We start from the raw sequence: 23,518 nt of genomic DNA, 5'->3' as shown, positions 1-23,518 counted from the left end.
GTGAACAATTAGAGGCGAGATAGTTCTTTTGAAAAGGTTGCCAGATACAGGACAATGTTTATTCTGTCCTGAACAACTGAAGAATAGCATCCGTCTCACGGAGCTATTTTGGTAAAGCCACATATTCAACATGGGAGTGAACAGCAGGGTTCTGGGATCTGAGTGCAGATACCTAGGTGTCATAAAACCAAAGCTGGATCACATGGAATAGGACCTCTGGGAGTCTTTCACTTTTCCGGAATAGCCCCTAGGTGCCAGGTGAGATCCCCTGGGGTATTTCAAATGGCACCTGACACCTATATGTAAGCCAGAGACTCCAGCCCTGAAGGGTAACACTGAACACTTTAGGTAGGATTTGGCTTACGGTTAGAGTTGTTAAATATGAGTTGGGTGTCTGAGATCCCACTTCGGTCCAGAGAGACTTAATCATGGCAACTGGAACCTCAAGGGTAAGTTCAGCTCACCCTAATGGGAAAACTCAATCTGGATAGCAGAGCATCCACCAGAATGAAGCATGTAGTGGCCATTACAGGTTCATGGATAGTGTGAGAAAAAAGGACTGCTTGCAAGAGCTGGAAACTCCCTACTGCACTGGGTTCTGTAACTTGGTAGTATTGTCAAGTTTGTTCGGGAAAGGAAGATGTGAGGAATTGTATCTTTAGAAAGCCTTGACCTAGCTCAGCTGGAAACGTGCAGTATCCAGAGGCTCATTAGCTCTCATCAGAACAACACGTTGTGCTACAAAAGGACATAAACGTCCAGCTGAATCACACCCCAAAGCTTTCTCTGGAGAAATGTGATTGACGCTAGCATGGAGCCAAGACAGCTAAGCCCATGAAATACATCTGTGTTGGTAATCCCAAAGAGGAGAAGGAGAAATGAAGTCTCTAAATACTACACTTAAAATACCAGGCAAAGTTATGGCTCTTCATAAATATTTCATAAAAGACATCAATAATAAATGCCTCTTCGTTTCTGCTCACTTCTGAATCTGTAAAGCTTTATTCTGACACATTAAATCTACCTGCTCCGTGAAGGTGGACTGCTCCCCGGTACCGAGTGAAATAAACCTTGGCAGGCAGCGGTCATTGGGCCACGCCTGCGATGAGTGCTCTCTAAACACATGGATCCTCCTACTTCTACTAGGAAAAAGAGCCTAAAGGGTCAGAAGCCACATTTAATAGCAGCTGCAAGTCTGTCCTGGGGAAGAAGCAAGGAATTTCCACTGAAGTCAGAGTTGTGTATTTGACTATCTAGGGGCTGAATGTGGCCCAAGACTCTTCATAAGTTTTAACCAGTAAAAGACCCTACGCTTCGAAGCATAAACCCCAAGTCCTTAGAATTCTTCAGACCAGAGGCAACTGCCACGAAGTGAACCTGAAGGCTGGTCCTCAGAAACATAGGCTCCCATTTCCACGCAGCATTTCCTCTCTGGCTGCAGTCACGGAACTCCATATCATTTGCCTGGCACTGTCAGTGACATCCTGCACACACAAGCGATTCAATGTCTCTCTCAGGCTCCAAAGGGTAGGCTTAGGCAATTCTAGGATTTGAATTCCGAACGTACGAGGCTAACGCGGTGCTCTCTATTTAGAACCATTCTCTGATTTCAAAATGACTCAGTGCATGATGCAGTTGCATTGCAGTCCCAATCTGAAAAACAAGTAAGCATTTGGACTACAATGTTGCCTATTACTTGCACTAACAATTAATATTTATTTAAGGAAACCACATAAGACAAAGCAAGGTAAAAGGCCCTTTGTACCAAGACATGAAAGTCATCTCATTATTCTTTAGATTGTTTTAGTTTGCTGTTTAAGGAATAGTGGAAAACTAATTTCTCAGTCTATGCCAACAGAAAATTATTGCATTATCTATTCCAGTTTATGAGGTAGCACAATCTTGTTGCTTGTCTATGCTGGCGATAGGCACAGTGAAAACTGCAGACGATAATGAGAACTCTGCAACTGCCTTTGCGTGGAAGATCATTACCCGCTTTCTTCCCCGGCAATGCTTGCGTAACAACCTTCCACAAACCATTCTCCACTTCTTCCTTTCAACATACAACGTTACTTTAGGACCTATCAGATAAGTTATTAGAGACGCTGTCTGAACGCATGACCCACATTAATCACCAACAGTTCTGGTATGCCCAAAGAAAAAATAATACACCCACAGACCTTTCTCACAGCTAGAAAAAACAAGTACCTTATTCTCTAAGAGGCGCAAGTCCAAGTATCCTTGCTTTAACAAGGGAAACAGCAAAACACCGGTAATTGCCTTCTGAATCACTGCTTTGCACATAAGCAACTAACTTTGGCTTTGAGTTAGACACGGTAAAAGGCAAAGTTTGTGTTCTGTGGTATAAAAAAGAAAATTGCAGCCTGCTGTTGTATTGACCTTCACAGAATCACAGAATCTTACGGGTGGGAAGGGACCTCCACAGAGCATCCGGTCCAAGCCCCCTGCCAGAGCAGGAGAACACAGGGCGGCTCACACGGGAACACATCCAGGTAGCTTTGGAATGTCTCCAGAGAAGGAGACTCCACAACCCCCCTGGGCAGTCTGCTCCAGTGTTCTATCATCTTCACGGTGAAAACATTTTTCCTCATGTTTCCAAGGAACTTCCTTACAGGTACTGGGCATGGAGATGCTAACAGGAATTACTGCTTTCGTATCAGCATGTTTTGTGCTGCAGAGACGCAGAATCCTTGCATCAGCTGACTTATACCTCACCTCTCAGATCTGCTCCTTCATTTTTGAACTTACCAGTAATTCACACTTTTACCGTCTGCAAAAAGGACAGTGCGGTATAACTGGGTAGACTGCCCGTCATGCGAACATGCCCTAAATAAGCTGTCCCAGGCACTGTGAACACATCCCATCACTACTCTTTTAGAGAGGATTTGGATATGTAGAGACCGATGCATGTAATAACCTTATAATGCAAGTTCCAGCCGCTGCAGAATCAAGCCAAAAGCTTGATTCTGACCTACGGCTAGAGTTAGGTCATGTAGATAAGCAGCCATTTCAGAAGAAACTGCTGCCACCGACTTCATTACAAGTGTTAATCCAGGCAAAACACTGAGATAGGAAGCAGTTCATGATGCCATCGAAGACAGCATTGCTTACCTTAAGCAAAGAACCTCAGCCTTTGCTAGAGAGCTGACCGGAACCTCTCACAGTCTGGAGCTTGAAGTAGTAGAAGACACTCCCAGTCAGACTGACTCTAGCGGAAACAAGGCTGGCACAGCTGCCAAGGCAAAACAAAGCAAAGCAGAAGAATGACTGTTTTCCAGTTTTGTCTCAAGTTGTGCCTTGGAACACCTGGCAGGATTTCTGGATCTGCCACCCCCAATAAAAACACTTAAAACAAGACTAGTAGAGATCGGTAGGTTCCAGCACCGTTTCTCCTTGTTTTAGCACTAGTTGCTGCAGCAGACTGTGGCACGGTCTGACAGTCTCGCCACTCTCTCCTGTCTCACAGAAATGGTCCAGGCCCACCTAGATCCAGCTTCCCCAGCTCTTCCCGAGAGTCAGGGTTCATACAGTGCCCCGGGACTTGGACATTCACGTAAACCCAAGCATCCCTGAACACTTGCCGTGTTCAGGTGTATGCGTACACCTGTGACGCTATCTCAACATTTGTCTCAGGGTACAGCATCAGTTCATCAGCTAACTGAATGGCACCTCAGACCACAATGAAAGCAGGCAGGTTTTATATACAGGCAGCCTATAGACCTTCAGAGTACTTGCACCACTGGCATTAGTGATTTAATAGGAGGGCAGAGCCTAGAGGGATACAAAGAAGTAGCTTTTGATTCTAAGAGATTTAATAGAAACAGACACGTCTGCTGTGAAAAATTCAAAGGGTGACAATTTGTTCTGAAATCCAAGCCCTATGGAAATCCATGTTTTCCATTAACTTGAATGAAGGCTTACTTCTGCCGCTTAGCCGTTTCTCTCCTCGACTCACCCAGAAACGTTTCCTCATCGGCGAGGGACACATTCTCTGCAACACAACTCATATTTCCCCCTACAGGGCCAGCCCAGGGTCTCACTTTATCATTGTCCTGTGTAGCCACCGCTGGCTGCTGTCAAAGACAAAGAGCAGGACTAGATAGCCCTTTTGTCTGAACCAAACATCCCTGTTCTTAGGAGCCCAAAACGCTGCACATTCTTTAACACCCCATTAATTCACAGGAATAGCGAGCCTGCATCAGCACAGATGGATTGCCCTTGTCCAACTGATTTTAATCACACCACAAAGTCGCAATCAATTTAACGATCCTTCACCGGTACTCTGCTTATTTGGGTTATCCTTCCCCATCTGCAGACACCCTCTGTGTCTCTTGATGGTACATTACACTGAGCTACTCTGATCTTCTCAGCGAGGATGGTTTGGAAACTCGTTTGTCTTTTGGCACTCACCGAGGGAATGGCATTAGTGGACCATTACCTCTTGAAAGTGACTTAACCAATGTAAATGGAAAGGGCATCCAGGGCAGAGCGAGCCAAACGTGAAGCGTCGGCACGCTTAAGCGAAGAGCCAAGGACGGGAGGACGCCAGCATCCGACAACATAAACTTGCAACTGTGCGCTCATAGGCTACTAATAGTTTGGAAACAGGGGACCGGAAGGAAATCTGTCGTCTAAAGAGAAAACACAGCACTAGAAGGAAACACAAGGGTCACAGTGACAAAAGCCTCAACCATCACAGGCACTCACACAACCCAATCTCTTTCCTCCTCTGGCCCACCTAAACAGCAATTAGCTCGCTTCCATCGTTCTTACTGAAGGCTGCTACAGGCCTCCATTGCCACTGATTTCCAGCCTAATTTATTCATAGCCTGAATACAGGGGAATGAAAATGTCAAGGCTGAGGTGTCCCTGCTAAGTCAGATACGCAGGTCTTTTGTTCGTATCTGGAGAGCTACTGGCACATCCACGTCATCATCTGCAAGCAAAGCATCTTCGAGTACCATGTGGATCATAAAGTCAATGCCATACCTTATGCCTGATCTCCAGAGACCTGTGTGGAGACATACGCTTAAAAGTGCAGGAGTTGGAGTCCTGCTAGAAGTGTTTAACTACAGCTGAAACACAAAGCCTGTTTTATCAGACAATTCATAAAGCAAGCCACTTGCTCCAGGGCTGTCTGTCCTGCAGCCGTTTTGAACGAACAGAAACTCATCAGCCGGGACAGCAGTCTGGCAGTTCTCACTTCAGCCGGGTCTGATTGAGCAGGGCTGTGGAGTGGGAAAGAGGCAGGAGGCTGCACCTGTGAGCTCACCACGCATGGCTAAGAAGCGGCTATGCCAGTTCCTGGTACGTCGTTTCTCAGATGTTTTGGTCTGTGGCAAACATTAAGATCTGGAGTATTCCCAAAGGCTTGCTGCAGTCTGAACAGAAAGATCAGATTAGACCTCTGGGTACAAAGGAAGGGGCAGAGGGATTGCAGGAATATTCCAGTTCTCTCTGTCAGCCAGGAGTGGAAGTGTAGTCGTTAATTATCAATCTGAATAGCATTTCTTAGGAGAAGTGAAAAGAAGATACATTTGCCTACGCAGCCCCTGCAAGTAGGCAACTGTGCAGACAGGAATGCAAAACTTGGGGATAACGAAGCGCTCAGTCAAGAGGGAACCTGCCCTGTAAAGGGGCAGAAGTGGAGTCCCTAGATCTACTTTCCACTTTGTGCTTCTATTAGCCTTTAGGCCATCTTTGGACAAAATCAGGGATAATACTCTGACAGCAGGGAGCACAAGCCCAAGTTCAGCCCTTTGCAGTTTCCTAACTAGGATCCGGGTGAGGGCTAGCTGCCCGTCTCTTTATATCTAAGGCTTCCGAACAAGCTCAAGCCCCCAAATACGGCTGCCAAAATCCAGCACACCTATCCAAATGAGTCGTATCGCCCACCGGTGGGAAAGAGAAAGGGATGATGTTGTCAGCTTCCAAAGTTCAAAACACAACACTGCTTTTCTTCTCCAAAGCAAAAGCTCCCAGGAAATCAGGTTTGAAACTGAGAGAGGCAGTTGCAGTCATACTGGGACAAAGCGGAGAGCTCCACAGGGACACGGGGTGAGAACACAGCCGCCGCGTGCCAAAGATGCCCTAAGGGACATCCGGCCCTCCCAGTCTGTTGAGCTTTCTACCCTCACTGTAGGCACAAGACGGTCTGTTCATTTCTTCCCCTCTTCATTCACTTGCATGGCCGTAAATGTGCAATTTGCTGAAACAGGAAAGCTCAAACCAAGCACTTACCTTACGCTGCCACTTGACGCGATATAACGTGACACAGGGGGCCAGCTGCAGTCACAGCCTATACCCCAAAATAACTTAACAGACTAGGTCGTGACGTGAAACGTTAGGCAATGACACACGACAAAGTAATAGACAAACCCCCAGTACCAGCTGGCTGTGCCATCTCCTCTTCAGCAGCACAGCACCCTTGCTGGAGCAGCTTCCCGTGTTCAGCACTAGGAGACACTGCTCGCCACCAGACCACGGCAAATCTTTCAGTTTTGTACTGGAAGCTGTGTCTGCTGGAGCTTTTACTTTTGAATTGGTAGGATACAATGTGAACGTCACGGTAAGCATTTTCACAGCTGTTCACGTGTTGCAGACAGCATCAGCATACCAGCTTTGATTTTGGTATGGGCATTTCAAAGGCCACAAAATTCCGCATTATTTCAGGCAGTTAATGTGAAGATTTCCCCCTGCATTTCCTAGCCCAAAGACACACTGCAGTTGCGCTTCAAGTGTCAGCAGAACAAGACCGAGTTCTGCTTCGTTTTTATTTTTCTTACAGTCTGTGTAGTCTTGGAATAGGAAGTGCGCTTTTTAGAGCTATAATGCTTTAAGGGACATATAACACAAGCGAAGGATCTTTCACGACGCTGACATTTTCCCATTCCTCCCATTTCAACCGAGTCAGCTGGACAGCACACACGGCTACAAGCAGCACAGAATTATGCTTACCACACAACAGAGTGAGCTACTCTAAGTTGTTGGGGGGAAGATAAAATGTTTTACACACGCACCAAAGCCAATAACCAATTTCATAACTAAGAAACAAAAAGAAAAAAAAACCAAAGAAACAAAGAAGGGCAACCCCCCTCCCGTGATAGACAAAAAGGAAGGTCTACTGTTTTTATGTGATACACGTTATATTTATGCTTTGAAACCCTGTTTTGCTCTCCCTAGAATTTGCTTTTACATTCCAGAAGCTCTCCTGTTTAACTGGATGTAGAAGAATAGTATTATGTGGGAAGATGTTTTGGGATAGCTTTGGAAGACTATGGGGAAGATCTGCCTTTGCTCGAGTTAGAGAAAGCTATGTTTTGCCTTTGACTCTGAGAGTAATGTAAACACTTTGGAACTGAAGGAGAGAAACTGGGCAGAGTTTGGTTGGACATGTTAAAATAGTTTCATTATTACGACCTAGTGTATGCCTTAATTACACGTATGCCAGTAGAAAACGCCCAATTGAGATGTGCCACATGTGCCTTCTGATTAGACTATATAACTTTGCTGTATAATGTAATAAATGTCTTCAGCTGCTTACATCTGGCCCAAAAAGCACTGCTCGAAGTAAGTAAAACATCGATACTACAACCAATGGTCACCCCGGACAGAGGTAAGCGACTGGGGAAACTGAGGGTCAGTGCCTCCTGTTGAGGAGCACGTATGGGTAATCAAATAACAAAAGAAGATAACTTGATATTCAGAGTCATTTACTTACATCTTGGAGGGGAAAAAAAAAAGTAGAATGAAAAGACATGGGAGCGGGGAGGGATGGCATCGTTCAGGGCGGCAACAAAAGTAAACAAAATTGTTACATCTTCCCTTACAACATGGGGACTAATTAAAGATTCTTTAGATCAATTAGCAGAGCATTATAAAGCTGTTACAATAGTAATGCCATTTCACCAGAACAAAGCTCTTCTTTGACATCTACGCCCCCCAGCCCCCCTCCCCCACCATGGCCACTAAGCTCACCTGCTCCCGTGGAGCTGCAGTCACTGGCACCTGGCCAATAGCAACAGCAGCCCACTAGCCCACTGCTCCCCCCCCCCCCCCCCCCGCTGCTGGACACCCCCCCACTATCTCTTAAAAGTTTTTCCATGTGTTTTAATTGTGGACAGGAGGGACACTTTAGGCAAAAAGCATGACTTGGGAGAAGATGACTGTCCTAGAAGCCTGTAAGAAACACTGATTGCCAGACACTTTTGTGTACTTTAGGAACTGCTGCTATAAGTTGTATGCACTAACATCCAGCAATATGGAGTGGAGAAGAGACAGTGGCATCTGCTACAAGCACCTCGAGTTTTAGGCTCAAAAACATTAATGTAGCTCAAAATTGCTGCTATCACCTCCTATGGAAGTCTCCATGCCTTCAGCGAATCCTACATTTGACCTCGAGGCTGCCTGGAAGGGCAGCTGGTGTGAATTCGGTGGCTTTCTTACCACCCCCCTTTTCCCCCCCTCTCTTTGTCCCTATGGTGCCTTTGCTAGCCAGCCACCTCCCCCCCCCCCCATTTCTCCCCCCCCTTCTGATAACCTCTCTAGTCTATGAAAGTTGTGTTCTGATTTAAAGCAACAATGATTATTTCATTATTTCATTATTTCTGATTGTGATGTGTTTTAGAGATTTTTTTTTCTGTTTTCAATAGTTGTTTTACCTGTAAGCATAATGAATAGTAAGTATTTAGTATTTATAAGTATTAAGTAATTAGTGATTGTACTAAGGTATAAGCATTTAGTAATGAGCTCAAACTTTCATTTTTCTGTGAGTTCAAATTTTAACTTTTGGTTCAAACCTTCTTTTTTCTTTTTTTTTTTTTTTTTTTTTTTTTTTTTTTTTTTTTGGTACCATGGCATTTTGAAAGAGCTCTAACTTTTTATTAGTTTCTTTTTAGACATTGATTTGATAATTTAATTTTAACATAGTTCTTTCAGTTCTGTAGAGATTTTTGGTGTTAGCATAAGAGTTTGATATAGGGATATTATAGAATGAGATTTTTTTTTGTTTGTATTCAAAATCATTTTAAGAGAGGGATTATATATTAAAACAAAAAGGATGCATATTTTATAACTAAGGTTTTAGTAATGCCAGCAAAAAATAGCTAACCCATGTCAACACCCGGAAACATCACTTCTGCAACGCAGTACCGCAATCATCTCAACAAACAACAGCACAAGAATCACAAGGATGGGACAAATAGCATTTCACATGAAGCTGAAAATCAGCAGACCTACCTAACACAGGTCACAATGTCTGTTACGATAATCTGAGATCAAAAGCATCAATCGGGAGAATGTACCATAAAGCTATGTGTATTAGGACTGAATATCACAATTGCTTAATTGTTGTGTGGTTAGAGAATATGTTGTCATGGACTGGTATGTTAACTCACCAGTGTGTCTTAATTTTAAATAGTTAGTCTGATTATAACACAAAATACATTTGCATTTTAGGTTATAAAAAACAAGGGAGAATTCAGGTGTTACATCCCCCCCAAAAAAATGGCTAAAGTATATTACATTCTCAAACTTTCATTTTATGTGAGGTTTCAAGCGTGATTTAACAAAGTTTATGGAGGATATAAGAATTCTGGGAGTTTTAGCTAGGAGAAATTTGAAAGAAGAACAAACAACATTAGGCCAAAGACAGTATCTATAGGACTCGGTGCCTTAGCAAAACCAAAGTATCAAAAGAGCAGCATTGTTAGGATGAGTAAGGATGGATTGTTAGGTTACGGTCAATTTTATACCGGGCAGAACCGTGAATAGTCAAGATGTCACCTTTGACCCGGCAAAGGAGCCTTTTTACTTGTGCGGTTTACCTGCAAGATTTTTCTTTACTTATGGAGATGGAGCCTGGCCAGCTGTATCTTTATAGATCAAGGAGAATCTTGCTAACATAAAACAACTTAGGATTTTTGAGTGTCTTAGACAAGAGAAGGTGTAACATACCTTTAAAGCATATTGTAAAAGACAGTGGTGAGGATAGGGTTTGCTGTGTTTGTAGGTCATTGTGTCTTGATCCTTGTGTATGACGTATTTGGGCCTGATGAAGTCATCTCTGTTGGTAAGAGGAGTGAAGTGTGAAAACTTGAACTAGTAAGATCTAAGTCGTTGACAGATTAAGCAGTTAAAGAAGTAAGTTATTTGAAGTAAGGGAGTAAGTAGGATGAAACTTTGAAAAAAGCAACTGTTCTGTTGGGTTAGGGTGGGGGGGGTTAGGGTTGGGGTGGGGGGGTTAGGGTTTCGGGTAAGGGTTAGGGGGTTAGGGTTGGGTTAGGGTTTAGGGGGTAGGGGGTTAGGGGGCTAGGTGTTAGGGGCAGGGCTTGGGGTTGGGGGGTTAGGGGTAGGGGTAGGGTTAGTACCCGAGGGTTGGGGTTGGGGTTAGGGTTAGGACCAGTGCTCCCAGTCCCCCCAGTAACCTCCTCCCAGTACCTCCGAGTCGCCCCTCCCCACGCCCCCAGTGGCTCCCAGTCCCCCCCCAGTCCCCCTCCCAGCACATCCCTGTACCTCCCAGCGGCTCCCAGTGCCTCGAACTGGTGCCGGTGAATGAGGGGGGCGGGGGCCAGGAGGGGGGCGGGGGGCCAGGAGGGGGGCGGGGGCCAGGGGGGGGGGCGGGGGCCAGGGGGGGGGGCGGGGGCCAGGGGGGGGGGCGGGGGCCAGGGGTTCTCCCATTGGCTCGCTGGCTGCAGCGGACCCCTGAGGACCCCAGCGAGGGGAGGGGGCAGGGGGGGATGGTTTTTGGGGGGGGGGGGGGTGGGGCGCGGGGGAGGGTCAAAAGGGTTTGAGGGGGTCCGGGAGGGGCTCCTAAGGGTTGGGGAGGGGTCCCGGGAGGGTCTGAAGGGGAATCCCAGAAGGGCAGAAAAAGGTAGGATGGGAATTGGGGGGAGGGGCTGGGTCTGGGGGGGCTCTGGGGGGTCCGTAAGGGTCTGCAGGGGTCCGCCAGACTCCGCGGGGGTCCCCAGGGGTCGCCAAGGGTCTGTGGGGCTCTGCGGGGGTCCTCAGGAGTCTGGAATGGTCCTTAAGAGTCCATAGGGGTCCGCGGGGGTCTCTTACGGGCCCCTACAGACCCTTGGGGACCCCCACATATCCCTCCAGACCCTAGGGGACCCCTACGGACCCCCCCAGAACCCTGCGGACAGCCAAGGACCCTTACAGACCCTTGGGGACCCCTCAGGAGCCCCACGGTCCTTTAGGGACCCCCAAAAGGGAGAGGGCAGAGGGGGGGGAGGTGGGATGGGCGCTGCTCCCGGGGGTGCCGGCGCCGGGGGTCCCGGGGGCGTGAAAGGGGAATTGGGGGGGGCCCTCTGGAGGGTCCCAAAGGAGCTGGGGAGGGGCTGTGAGGGTTAGGGGCCTCTGGGGTTGAAGGTTTTGGGGTCCTGCAGGATTCGGGGAGGTCTCACTGTGGTTTTCGGCGTCCCTGCAGCCCCGGAACCCCCCCCCTCCCCCCGGGCCCCCCCCAGCCACATCGCGAGCGGTTGGCAGCGCAGCTGTGCCGCCGCCCGGTGGCTCAGTGCTGTCCCCGCGCGTCACGGTCGGCACTGCAGATGGGCAGCGGCGAGTGCTGCCTCCAGGAGGCCGAGGGCTGAGCCGCGCCGGGGGGGCTCTGCGCTCCTAGCAGCGATAGCTTCCCCCAGAGGAGCTCTGAGGCCAGCTCCAAGGTTCGGTTTGGGTTCTCCTGGGGGTCTCAGATCCCACTGCTCTGATTTCACAGCTGTGTTTCCTTCCCTGCCTAGGGGACAGGATGCCCTCACTCCTGGAGAGAGAGAGGCACAGCCTGAGAGGCCTGGAGCTGTGTGGGCTGTAGATGCTCTTCACCAGCTGGGAGCCATCCCCCCAGGAGTCTTCCACCAGAGAGCCTTCTGCGGGGTGCCACGGTAAGCAGGGTGCAGGTGAAGGGGTCCAGAGCAGGGCAGCAGGGCTGGAGAGGGGGCTGGGGCACAGAGCCCTGTGAGGAGAGGCTGAGGGAGCTGGGGTTGCTTAACCTGGAGAAGAGGAGGCTCAGGGGAGACCTTCTTGCTCTCTACACCTACCTGAGGGAGGCCGTAGCCAGGTGGGGGTTGGGCTCTCCTCCCAGGCACCCAGCACCAGAACAAGAGGACACAGCCTTAAGCTGTGCCAGAGGAGGTTTAGGCTGGAGGTTAGGAGGAAGTTCTTCCCAGCAAGAGAGGTTGGCGCTAGGGATGTGCTGCCCAGGGGGTGTGGTGGAGTCTCCCTCCCTGGAGGTGTCCAGGAGGGGCCTGGGTGGGGCCCTTGGTGCCATGGTCGAGTTGATCAGATGGGGCTGGGTGGGAGGTTGGACTTGAGGACCTCTGAGGCCTTTTCCAACCTGGTTAATTCTCTTCCCATCCTCTCCTGTCCTATTTCCTCTTCCCTTGGCTGGGAGGTTGGACCCGACGCTCCCCGAGGCCCGTCCCAGCCTAGTTCGTGCTGCTTCTGCGTGTTCAGGACGGGGATTCCCTGCTCAGTCTCTCTGCTCAGGGATTCCTCCTCTCCAGAGATGTGAGAGAGGCTTCCCAGCCAGCCTGAACTATTTCCCCCTCTGCATTTGCCCCCCTGAACAGAAGCACAGGGAGGGAGATGCAGTCCTGTCCTGGCTGTTCTCGCCGGCATTGTGCTTCTCCCTGCCCACCCTGCCCCTTCCTGGGGGCTGCCTGCTCCGAGCTGATGGGTGAGGGCAAGCAGTTCCAGATCTGCCTCACGGCTGTTCCCTCCTTCCTTTCTTTCTGGAGGAAGGCAGTGAGGGGGAGGAGCGGCTCTGCAGATGAGGCACAGCAGCAGAGGGCTATGGGGGGAGGAGAACAGACTCCAGGGGCCTCCAGGTCAGAGCAGTGCAGTTAGCATCACAGCTCCTGCTCCATCACCACCACCACCACTTCTGCCCCCAGCCCAGCGCCAGGGGCAAGGCCCTCACCAGCCGAGACACCACCCAGAGGAGCTCAGCCCCAGCAGGGAGCCCCAGCCAGCACCCCTGGATGGGATTGGGGCAGTCATCGGCCCTGGCCCTGACAGCCAGGGGGCCGCCAGGCCCCCCAGTCTTCTGTCACCACCACCATCACCCAGCATGCACCAGAGACACTCACCAGGGATGAGAGGAGGATCCTCAGCCCAGGCAGGCTCATCTTAGGGGGGGCTGCTTTTCCTGGGGGGGGATTAAATAGGGGAGTGGGTGGGAGGGGCCAGGTAGCCACACCTGGGGTGGGAGGAGACTCCAGCTGAGCCCAGGTGCCGTGGGTTTGAGGGGAAGAAGAGGGGAAGTGGGGCAGGTGAGGGACTTCAAGGGTGTCAGGGAGTGACAGGGCTGGGGGGCACGGAACAAAACCCAGAAGGGGGGAGGTTCCGATTGGATGCCAGGAGGAAGCTCTTCCCCATCAGGGTGGTGAGGCTCTGGCATAGGTTGCCCAGGGAGGTGGTGGGAGCCTCACTCCTGGGCGATTTGGAGGCCAGGCTGGAGGTGGCTCTGGGCAGCCCGATCCAGGGTGAGGCGTCCCTGCCCATGGCAGGGGGGTTGGAACTGACCGATCCTTGAGGCCCCCTTCCCTCCCCTCCCCTCTCCTCCTCAGAGCCCAGGCCTGGACATCTGGCAGGCTGCTGAGCAGCCCTGATGCCTGCAAGCCGCCATCCGCTCCGGAGGGAAAGAGACGCTCTCGCTTTCCCTGGTCAAGGCTGGTTCTCTTTCTCGCACACAAAAGGACTCTACAGGTCAGGTGATGAGGTGAGATGGATCTGAGGCACATCGTAGAGCCACTTGTGTAAGCATCTTGAGTCTTGCCGAGAGGTTGTTGCTTGTTCCTGCAGAGAAAGGAGTGCTGGGTGTGTTGTGGTGCATCTTCCATCCAGCTGTGCTCTACAGTCTCTCTGGGACCGAGCGCCGGCTCTGTGCAGTGCCTCCGGGGGAGGGGTGAAGGGCACTGGGAGTGTAGGAAAGCAGAAAGGGTCTGTGGAGGGTTTCAGGACAAGGGAGAACAACAGGCTGCTGATACTGGAAGGATGGCCTGGTGATAAAGAAGAGCGGACTGCAGTACACAGCCTGAAGCGTGAGGCAGGGGGACGCATGCCTCCCTGCTGGAGAAGATCAACCTGATACGGGATGAAGATAACGATGGAGCAAACTCAGAGAGCAGCCGTGGTGCAGGAGTGCCAGGGAAGTGCTCGGGCTGCTGGATTTCCCCTCTGTAAACTGCCTGTTCTGTACCAATAAATGATTCCTGCTGCAGCAATAAATGATTCCTGCTGCAGCAATAAATGATTCCTGCTGCACCAGTAAGTGATTCCTGCTGCACCAATAAATGATTCCTGCCGCACCAGTAAGTGATTCCTGCTGCACCAATAAATGATTCCTGCCGCACCAATAAATGATTCTTGCCGCACCAATAAATGATTCCTGCTGCAGCAATAAATGATTCCTGCTGCACCAATAAATGATTCCTGCTGCACCAGTAAATGATTCCTGCTGCACCAATAAATGATTCCTGCTGCACCAGTAAGTGATTCCTGCTGCACCAATAAATGATTCCTGCTGCATCAATAAATGATTCCTGCTGCACCAGGGGGGTCCCTGCATGCATTCCCACACGGGAGTCTCCTGTGCCTAGCAGGAGAAAACTCTACTCTCTTTCTGCTCCATGTCAGTCTAGGAAGTAGCTTTCGGGGTAGCCTGTGGGGCGCCGGACCACCGCAGCAGGCCACATGGCTTCAGGAGGATCCAAGGGCGGCTGCGTCTGAGGCGCAAAGCCAGCAGCGAGGAACCTGCCTGCGGCCTCCGATGGAGGCCTCGGGCGGAGCATCGCTGCCCAGGGGTCCAACCCAAACTGGGTGTGAGAGACATCGACCTCTGGCACATTCCCCACCGTGGGGCAGCCACCAGCCGGCAGCACGGGGGCTGGAGTAGCTGCAGCTGTTTGTGGGGGATCCTTCCCTGCCCCCCTTCATTGCTGCAGCAGAGCTCCCCTTCGGGGGGAGAGGGGATGTGTACACATCTGACTAGGAAAGGACCGAGCTGCTGGCCGGGCAGTTTGCTTCACATTCTGCCTTTCGGGGGGAGAATCAAAGGGAGCGGGGGGATTCTGGGCGGACATGGGGCAGGGGGATGCTGCAGCAGAGAAGCAGGTGAGGGCTGGGGGCACCCCCCTAAACCGCTGACAAGTCTCGGAGGGGACCACAGAACATTTCACAGCGTCAGTGCCGTGAGAGGCGATGCGGAGCAGACCCTCTCCAGCTGGAGAGGGAGGAGTTGGAGCGACTGCTGTGTCACAAAACTTTGGAAACGACCCCCCGTCTCCCCTCTCTGTTTTAAAGGCTGTGAGAATCGTAATGAAGTCACACAGGGGCTTGAGCTATAAGCACAGCCTGCGGCCGTACCCATCATAAACAGAGGCTTTTACCTGCGCGCGGTGTAGGGTTTCGATTTAAATGCCAAAACATCCCGAACGGGGCCGGGCCGAGCTGCTGCCCACGCCCAGGGCAGTGCTCAGGGCCGCCCCCGCGTGCGTCACGGCCGGCACCGCCGCCGTGCCGCGGCGCGTGCCGCCCCGAGGGCGCTCAGCGCTGCAGCGAACCGCGCTGAACGCTTGAAATGCTGGAAAGTTGTTAGGGGGAGAAGGGAAAAGGGAGAGAGAGCCTGACTCGAGCGCTGACATGGGTACAACTCCTGCGCCGCAGCGAGGCTCCGGTCCCGCCAGGGCGATAGCGTCGCGATCGTTGCCATGGGTTCAGCGCATGCGTCGCAACGAGGGTTGTTCGCGCGCACGGGGCTGGCGGCTTTAAAACGGCGCTCACTGGCCAGCCGGGGCTATCGGGTTCCTGCTCGCTCCGTGCTAGGTGAGTGCTTGCCTCCACAGCTCTCCGGGGCTTTCCTCTGGCAGCTGCAGGACCGCGCTCTGGCTTTGCTTGCAGGGGGGTTCCCGGAGCCGAGCCGGGACCGTTTGGGAGCCGCGACGGGGGCGGAGGACTCGCGCACTGCCGGTCGGGGCCGGGCCGGGGCGGGCCGGCCGGCCGGGCCGGGGCGAGCGGGCGAGCGAGCGAGCGAGCGGGCGGGCGGGCGGGCCGGGGCGAGCAGCAGTCAGGAAGAGTCAGGAGGGGTCTTCTCCCGGTAACAGTAAGTGCTCTTCTAGCGTGGCACCTGTCGTCTTTGTGTTCCTCCCCGTAACTCCAAATTCCCTTCCTAGTGCTCTCACTGCCTTTCCAAGTCTCCCAGTAACTCCCCCACAGCTCTGCGAGTTAAATGAATGCCAGAGAAAAATGAGATGCCTGTGCAGTGTTTTTCTAGGGTGCAGGGAAACCTACTCACAGCTTTACAACGTGAGTAACTGAGAGCTAAGCTTTGCGTTTTGCTCCACTCCTGACCGTTTGACTCTTTGCTTTCCACTTGGTCGACCAAGCAAGGCTGATGTCACTTCACAGTCGCTACCCCATTGGTGCCTGCCTGCGAGTGCCAGGACCCTTCCCGGAACCACAGGACAGAAGGAGGGTTTGTCTCTCTCGCGGTGCCCTGAGCAGGAGTCGTACCAACACAGGCTCAGAAAGCTGAAACCATCGAAATATTTAATTAGAGAGCAACAGGCATTAGAGTTTGGTTGATGGCCAGGGAGAAATGCACCGACTGCAAGGCAATCGGGGCGTAGTAAATCCTGGGGAACAGGGAACACGCTCGGAGACGCAGAGCCGTGCAACGGCTCTCACAGAGAGGCGCAGCAAAAACTCAGCTGCGTCCCGAAGGCGCAAACCCTACCAAGAAGGGCGTCCGTGGGTCGGGGCTATCAGAAGCAGGGCAGCCCCTCAGCTGTCTCTGTCTTTCCTACCGCGATGCCATGTGGGGGTGGGCGATTGTGGGGCATTACAGACCATTGCAAAAACAGGGCGGAGGGCTTGCCAGCGCCGGGCAAACCAACCCCAGGGGCGGCTGCTGCCAAGAGGCCTGGTCACACCTAGCGGAGCATGTTGGAAACTGGGGACATTCAGCGTATCCCACAGCAGAACGTGACTCCGGCTGAGAGAGGATGAACTCAGAGGGGGCAACACACATGAATGCATTATAGTCACTGTGCGAATAGTTAGAAGTCGGTCTAACCTCTTTCCCTCCTGGCTTAACACCAGCCTGGCGTCCAGGACTCAACATACGCACTGCACAGCAACCCACAGAGCTCCTGGGTCATCCCACCTGTACTTGTTCCTGCTGTCCCTGCAGCAATGGACTGTTCCTGATTTTTTTTCTCTTTTCCTTTCAAAGTCAGACTGACTCCTGATTCTTCTCCACATCCCTGCCCAGTTCCAGCACCAGAGAGACTGCCCTGAGAGAGAACGAGCCGGGATAACCAGGGACTTGCCTCGAGGAGTCGAATACCACGTGCCAAGAGCGGACGACAGGGCTGTGACAGGGGAGCGGGAGGGGAACGGAGGGGTGGCTTGTGGCGGGTGAACGCCCATTCTGAAGACAGGGTGGAGGGCTTGCGAGTGTTCTACTAAACTCTCTGCTTCCCAGCTGACTCCAAATTATTTCTTGCTGGATTTGGTCCTTTCCTTTTTTTTTTCTCCCCTCTGTTGGGAGGGAGGAGGGGGGGAGCAGGAGAGAGATTCTCAGCCTTGACACCATCCGAGCTCTGAGCTCCCAGGTAAGGCTCAAATCGCTGCAGCGACGACGCAGCCGAGGAGCGGGCGAGCGAGGGGCGGGGGCAGCCTCTCCCAAACGCTGCCGGCGGACCGCTTGCCCTAACGTTCCCGGAGGGGACGGAAACCCATGACAAAACGTAAGTATTAGCGTGAGGTATTGTAGCGGAGGAAAAGCCATGCTGTTCCTCCAGAGGTTGCAGAGCAGTAGTAACGTGTACGCCAAAAGGTTTCCAATGACCCTGAGCGGCAAATTAAAACCGCACAACACACACAAAGGAGACCCCACTGGTTTTATATTCAGTTGTTTAATTTGAATGGAAAGGCCTCTGAAGAGAGGCCAGCTGAGTCGCTCCCCACGCACCCGGAGGAGATGCCCCCCCTGACTGGTCAGCGTCATCCCCCACTTCAGGGGGTTTGTGGGCATCTATGGTGGGTGTGGGGGGTATCAAAGAGGAATTCAGGGACATGTGGGAGCCAATGGAGGGTCACCTGGGGGCACTTCAGTTGGATGGTTAGGGTTAGTTGGGTGGGGGGGAGTGGGGGCTGGCTTGCTGGCAGCCTCTGGTGTGTGGGGGGGGGGTGGCCAGCTTGGCAGCGGCGGCCTCTGTTATTGGGCGGGGGGGTTGGCTGGCTTGGCGGCGGCAGCAGCGTCTGTTGTTGGTTGGGGGGTTGGCCGGCTTGGCAGCGGCGGCTTCTGTTGGGTGGGGGGCGGGATGCGTGGCTGGCTTGGCCACAGCCTTTGTTGTTGGGTGGGGGGTGTTGGCTGGTTTGGTGGCAGCCCATGGTTTTGGGTGTGTGTGGGGGGGTGGCTGGCTTTTTGGCGGCAGCTTCTGTTATTGGGTGGGGCGTGTGGGGGGGTCTTGGCCTGGCGGTGGCCTCTGTTATTGGTTGGGGGGGTGTGGGATGCGTGGCTGGTTTGGCGGCGGCCTCTGTTATTGGGTGGGGATTGGGGGGGTTGCTGGCTTGACGGCGTCACCCTCCATTTTTTGGGGGGGTTGGGGGGTGGCTGGCTGCAGCAGCTTCTGTTGCTGGGGGGTGTGGGGGGATTTGCTGGTGCGGCGGCGGCCTCTGTTTTTGGGGGGCTTTGGGGGTGCCTGGCTTGGAGGCGGCAGCTTCTCTTGCTGGGGTGGGGGGGTTGACTGGCTTGGCAGCGGCTTATGTGGTTGGTTGGGGAGGGTGGCTGGCTTTTTGGCGGCGGTCTCTGTTGGTGTTGGGTGGGGGGGGTGGCTGGCTTGGTGGTGGCAGTGTCTGTTGTTGGTTGGGGGTTTGGCTGGCTTGGCAGCGGCAGCCTCTGTTGGGCAGGGGGTGGGATGCGTGGCTGCCTTGGCAGCGGCCTCTGTTGTTGGGTGGGGGGTAGGGGTGTTGGCTGGTTTGGCGGCAGCCCATGGTTTTGGGTGTGTGTGGGGGGGTGGCTGGCTTTTTGGCGGCAGCTTCTGTTATTGGGTGGGGCGTGTGGGGGGGTCTTGGCCTGGCGGTGGCCTCTGTTATTGGTTGGGGGGGTGTGGGATGCGTGGCTGGTTTGGCGGCAGCCTCTGTTATTGGGTGGGGATTGGGGGGGTTGCTGGCTTGACGGCGTCACCCTCCATTTTTTGGGGGGGTTGGGGGGTGGCTGGCTGCAGCAGCTTCTGTTGCTGGGGGATGTGGGGGGATTTGCTGGTGCGGCGGCGGCCTCTGTTTTTGGGGGGCTTTGGGGGCGCCTGGCTTGGAGGCGGCAGCTTCTCTTGCTGGGGTGGGGGGGTTGACTGGCTTGGCAGCGGCTTATGTGGTTGGTTGGGGAGGGTGGCTGGCTTTTTGGCGGCGGTCTCTGTTGGTGTTGGGTGGGGGGGGTGGCTGGCTTGGTGGTGGCAGTGTCTGTTGTTGGTTGGGGGTTTGGCTGGCTTGGCAGCGGCAGCCTCTGTTGGGCAGGGGGTGGGATGCGTGGCTGCCTTGGCAGCGGCCTCTGTTGTTGGGTGGGGGGTAGGGGTGTTGGCTGGTTTGGCGGCAGCCCATGTTTTTGGGTGTGTGGGGGGTGGCTGGCTTTTTGGCGGCGGCCTCTGTTACTGGGTGTGCCGTGGGGGGGGGCTGGCTTGGCTTGGTGGCGGTGGCCTCTGTGGTTGGGGGGGGGCTGGCTTGGGGGCGGTGGCCTCTGTTGTGACTGGGGTGGGTGGGATGCGTGGCTGGTTTGGCGGCGGCCTCTGTTATTGGGTGGGGGTTGGGGGGGTGGCTGGCGTGGTGGCGGCGCCCTCTGTGGTTTGGGGGGGTTGGGGGGTGGCTGGCGCGGAGGCGGCAGCTTCTGTTGCTGGGGGGCATGAGGGGATTTGCTGGCTTGGCGGCAGCGTCCTCTGTGGTTGGGGGGGTGGCTGGCTTTTTGGCGGCGGCCTCTGTTGGCGTTGGGTGGGTGGGGGGGTGGCTGGCTTTGCAGCGACGGCCTGTGTTATGGGGTGGTGGGCCGGCTGCCTTGGCGGCGGCAGCGTCTGTTGTTGGTTGGGGGGTTGGCCGGCTTGGCAGCGGCGGCTTCTGTTGGGTGGGGGGCGGGATGCGTGGCTGGTTTGGCCACAGCCTTTGTTGTTGGGTGGGGGGTGTTGGCTGGTTTGGTGGCAGCCCATGGTTTTGGGTGTGTGTGGGGGGGTGGCTGGCTTTTTGGCGGCAGCTTCTGTTATTGGGTGGGGCGTGTGGGGGGGTCTTGGCCTGGCGGTTGCCTCTGTTATTGGTTGGGGGGGTGTGGGATGCGTGGCTGGTTTGGCGGCGGCCTCTGTTATTGGGTGGGGATTGGGGGGGTTGCTGGCTTGACGGCGTCACCCTCCGTTTTTTGGGGGGGTTGGGGAGTGGCTGGCTGCAGCAGCTTCTGTTGCTGGGGGGTGTGGGGGGATTTGCTGGTGCGGCGGCGGCCTCTGTTTTTGGGGGGCTTTGGGGGCACCTGGCTTGGAGGCGGCAGCTTCTCTTGCTGGGGTGGGGGGGTTGACTGGCTTGGCAGCGGCTTATGTGGTTGGTTGGGGAGGGTGGCTGGCTTTTTGGCGGCGGTCTCTGTTGGTGTTGGGTGGGGGGGGGTGGCTGGCTTGGTGGTGGCAGTGTCTGTTGTTGGTTGGGGGTTTGGCTGGCTTGGCAGCGGCAGCCTCTGTTGGGCAGGGGGTGGGATGCGTGGCTGCCTTGGCAGCGGCCTCTGTTGTTGGGTGGGGGGTAGGGGTGTTGGCTGGTTTGGCGGCAGCCCATGTTTTTGGGTGTGTGGGGGGTGGCTGGCTTTTTGGCGGCGGCCTCTGTTACTGGGTGGGCCGTGGGGGGGGGCTGGCTTGGCTTGGTGGCGGTGGCCTCTGTGGTTGGGGGGGGGGCTGGCTTGGGGGCGGTGGCCTCTGTTGTGACTGGGGTGGGTGGGATGCGTGGCTGGTTTGGCGGCGGCCTCTGTTATTGGGTGGGGGTTGGGGGGGTGGCTGGCGCGGCGGCAGCTTCTGTTGCTGGGGGGCATGAGGGGATTTGCTGGCTTGGCGGCAGCGTCCTCTGTGGTTTGGGGGGTGGCTGGCTTTTTGGCGGCGGCCTCTGTTGGCGTTGGGTGGGTGGGGGGGGTGGCTGGCTTTGCAGCGACGGCCTGTGTTATGGGGTGGTGGGCCGGCTGCCTTGGCGGCGGCAGCGTCTGTTGTTGGTTGGGGGTTTGGCTGGCTTGGCAGCGGCAGCCTCTGTTGGGCAGGGGGTGGGATGCGTGGCTGCCTTGGCAGCGGCCTCTGTTGTTGGGTGGGGGGTAGGGGTGTTGGCTGGTTTGGCGGCAGCCCATGTTTTTGGGTGTGTGGGGGGTGGCTGGCTTTTTGGCGGCGGCCTCTGTTACTGGGTGGGCCGTGGGGGGGGGCTGGCTTGGCTTGGTGGCGGTGGCCTCTGTGGTTGGGGGGGGGGCTGGCTTGGGGGCGGTGGCCTCTGTTGTGACTGGGGTGGGTGGGATGCGTGGCTGGTTTGGCGGCGGCCTCTGTTATTGGGTGGGGGTTGGGGGGGTGGCTGGCGCGGCGGCAGCTTCTGTTGCTGGGGGGCATGAGGGGATTTGCTGGCTTGGCGGCAGCGTCCTCTGTGGTTTGGGGGGTGGCTGGCTTTTTGGCGGCGGCCTCTGTTGGCGTTGGGTGGGTGGGGGGGTGGCTGGCTTTGCAGCGACGGCCTGTGTTATGGGGTGGTGGGCCGGCTGCCTTGGCGGCGGCAGCGTCTGTTGTTGGTTGGGGGTTTGGCTGGCTTGGCAGCGGCAGCCTCTGTTGGGCGGGGGGCGGGATGCATGGCTGCCTTGGCAGCGGCCTCTGTTGTTGGGTGGGGGGTAGGGGTGGTGGCTGGTTTGGTGGCAGCCCATGTTTTTGGGTGTGTGTGGGGTGGCTGGCTTTTTGGCGGTGGCCTCTGTTACTGGGTGGGCCGTGGGGGGTGCTGGCTTGGCTTGGTGGTGGTGGCCTCTGTTGTGACTGGGGTGGGTGGGATGCGTGGCTGGTTTGGCCACAGCCTTTGTTGTTGGGTGGGGGGGTGTTGGCTGGTTTGGTGGCAGCCCATGTTTTTGGGTGTGTGTGGGGGGGTGGCTGGCTTTTTGGCGGCAGCTTCTGTTATTGGGTGGGGCGTGTGGGGGGGTCTTGGCCTGGCGGTGGCCTCTGTTATTGGTTGGGGGGGGGTGGGATGCGTGGCTGGTTTGGCGGCGGCCTCTGTTATTGGGTGGGGATTGGGGGGGTTGCTGGCTTGACGGCGTCACCCTCCATTTTTTGGGGGGGTTGGGGGGTGGCTGGCTGCAGCAGCTTCTGTTGCTGGGGGGTGTGGGGGGATTTGCTGGTGCGGCGGCGGCCTCTGTTTTTGGGGGGCTTTGGGGGCGCCTGGCTTGGAGGCGGCAGCTTCTCTTGCTGGGGTGGGGGGGTTGACTGGCTTGGCAGCGGCTTATGTGGTTGGTTGGGGAGGGTGGCTGGCTTTTTGGCGGCGGTCTCTGTTGGTGTTGGGTGGGGGGGGGTGGCTGGCTTGGTGGTGGCAGTGTCTGTTGTTGGTTGGGGGTTTGGCTGGCTTGGCAGCGGCAGCCTCTGTTGGGCAGGGGGTGGGATGCGTGGCTGCCTTGGCAGCGGCCTCTGTTGTTGGGTGGGGGGTAGGGGTGTTGGCTGGTTTGGCGGCAGCCCATGTTTTTGGGTGTGTGGGGGGTGGCTGGCTTTTTGGCGGCGGCCTCTGTTACTGGGTGGGCCGTGGGGGGGGGGCTGGCTTGGCTTGGTGGCGGTGGCCTCTGTGGTTGGGGGGGGGGCTGGCTTGGCGGCGGTGACCTCTGTTGTGACTGGGGTGGGTGGGATGCGTGGCTGGTTTGGCGGCGGCCTCTGTTATTGGGTGGGGGTTGGGGGGTAGCTGGCGCGGCGGCAGCTTCTGTTGCTGGGGGGCATGAGGGGATTTGCTGGCTTGGCGGCAGCGTCCTCTGTGGTTGGGGGGGGTGGCTGGCTTTTTGGCGGCGGCCTCTGTTGGCGTTGGGTGGGTGGGGGGGTGGCTGGCTTTGCAGCGATGGCCTGTGTTATGGGGTGGTGGGCCGGCTGCCTTGGCGGCGGCAGTGTCTGTTGTTGGTTGGGGGTTTGGCTGGCTTGGCAGCGGCGGCCTCTGTTGGGCGGGGGGTGGGATGCATGGCTGCCTTGGCAGCAGAGTCTGTTGTTGGGTGGGGGGTAGGGGTGGTGGCTGGTTTGGTGGCAGCCCATGTTTTTGGGTGTGTGTGGGGTGGCTGGCTTTTTGGCGGCGGCCTCTGTTACTGGGTGGGCCGTGGGGGGTGCTGGCTTGGCTTGGTGGCGGTGGCCTCTCTTGTGACTGGGGTGGGTGGGATGCGTGGCTGGTTTGGCGGCAGCCTCTGTTATTGGGTGGGGGTTTGGGGGGCAGGCTTGGTGGCAGCGCCCTCTGTTTTTTGGGGGGGTTAGTGGGTGGCCGGCTTGGCGGCGGCAGCTTCTGT

The 23,518-nt window shown here is 55.1% G+C and overlaps 1 long non-coding RNA gene across 2 annotated transcripts; it reads left to right on the top strand.

Moving 5' to 3' along the window:
• The first annotated feature begins 11,287 nt into the window (after positions 1-11,287).
• Positions 11,288-14,444, top strand: LOC137444286 (uncharacterized). 2 transcript variants are annotated; one of them, XR_010988107.1, is made up of 4 exons: positions 11,288-11,684; positions 11,760-11,900; positions 12,912-13,135; positions 13,587-14,444. It is a non-coding gene; the product is annotated as an uncharacterized lncRNA (long non-coding RNA). The 2 variants fall into 2 exon arrangements; XR_010988106.1 differs by lacking the exon at positions 12,912-13,135 and having other exon boundaries at positions 13,587-14,442.
• The last annotated feature ends 9,074 nt before the right edge of the window (positions 14,445-23,518 follow it).

Source organism: Melanerpes formicivorus, unplaced genomic scaffold (assembly GCF_026170545.1).
Source record: "Melanerpes formicivorus ecotype bairdi unplaced genomic scaffold, bMelFor1.0.p_v2 SCAF_11, whole genome shotgun sequence".
Taxonomy (NCBI): domain Eukaryota; kingdom Metazoa; phylum Chordata; class Aves; order Piciformes; family Picidae; genus Melanerpes; species Melanerpes formicivorus.
The sequence above is the reverse complement of the archived record's forward strand: the minus strand, read 5'-3'. Positions and strand labels throughout refer to the sequence as shown.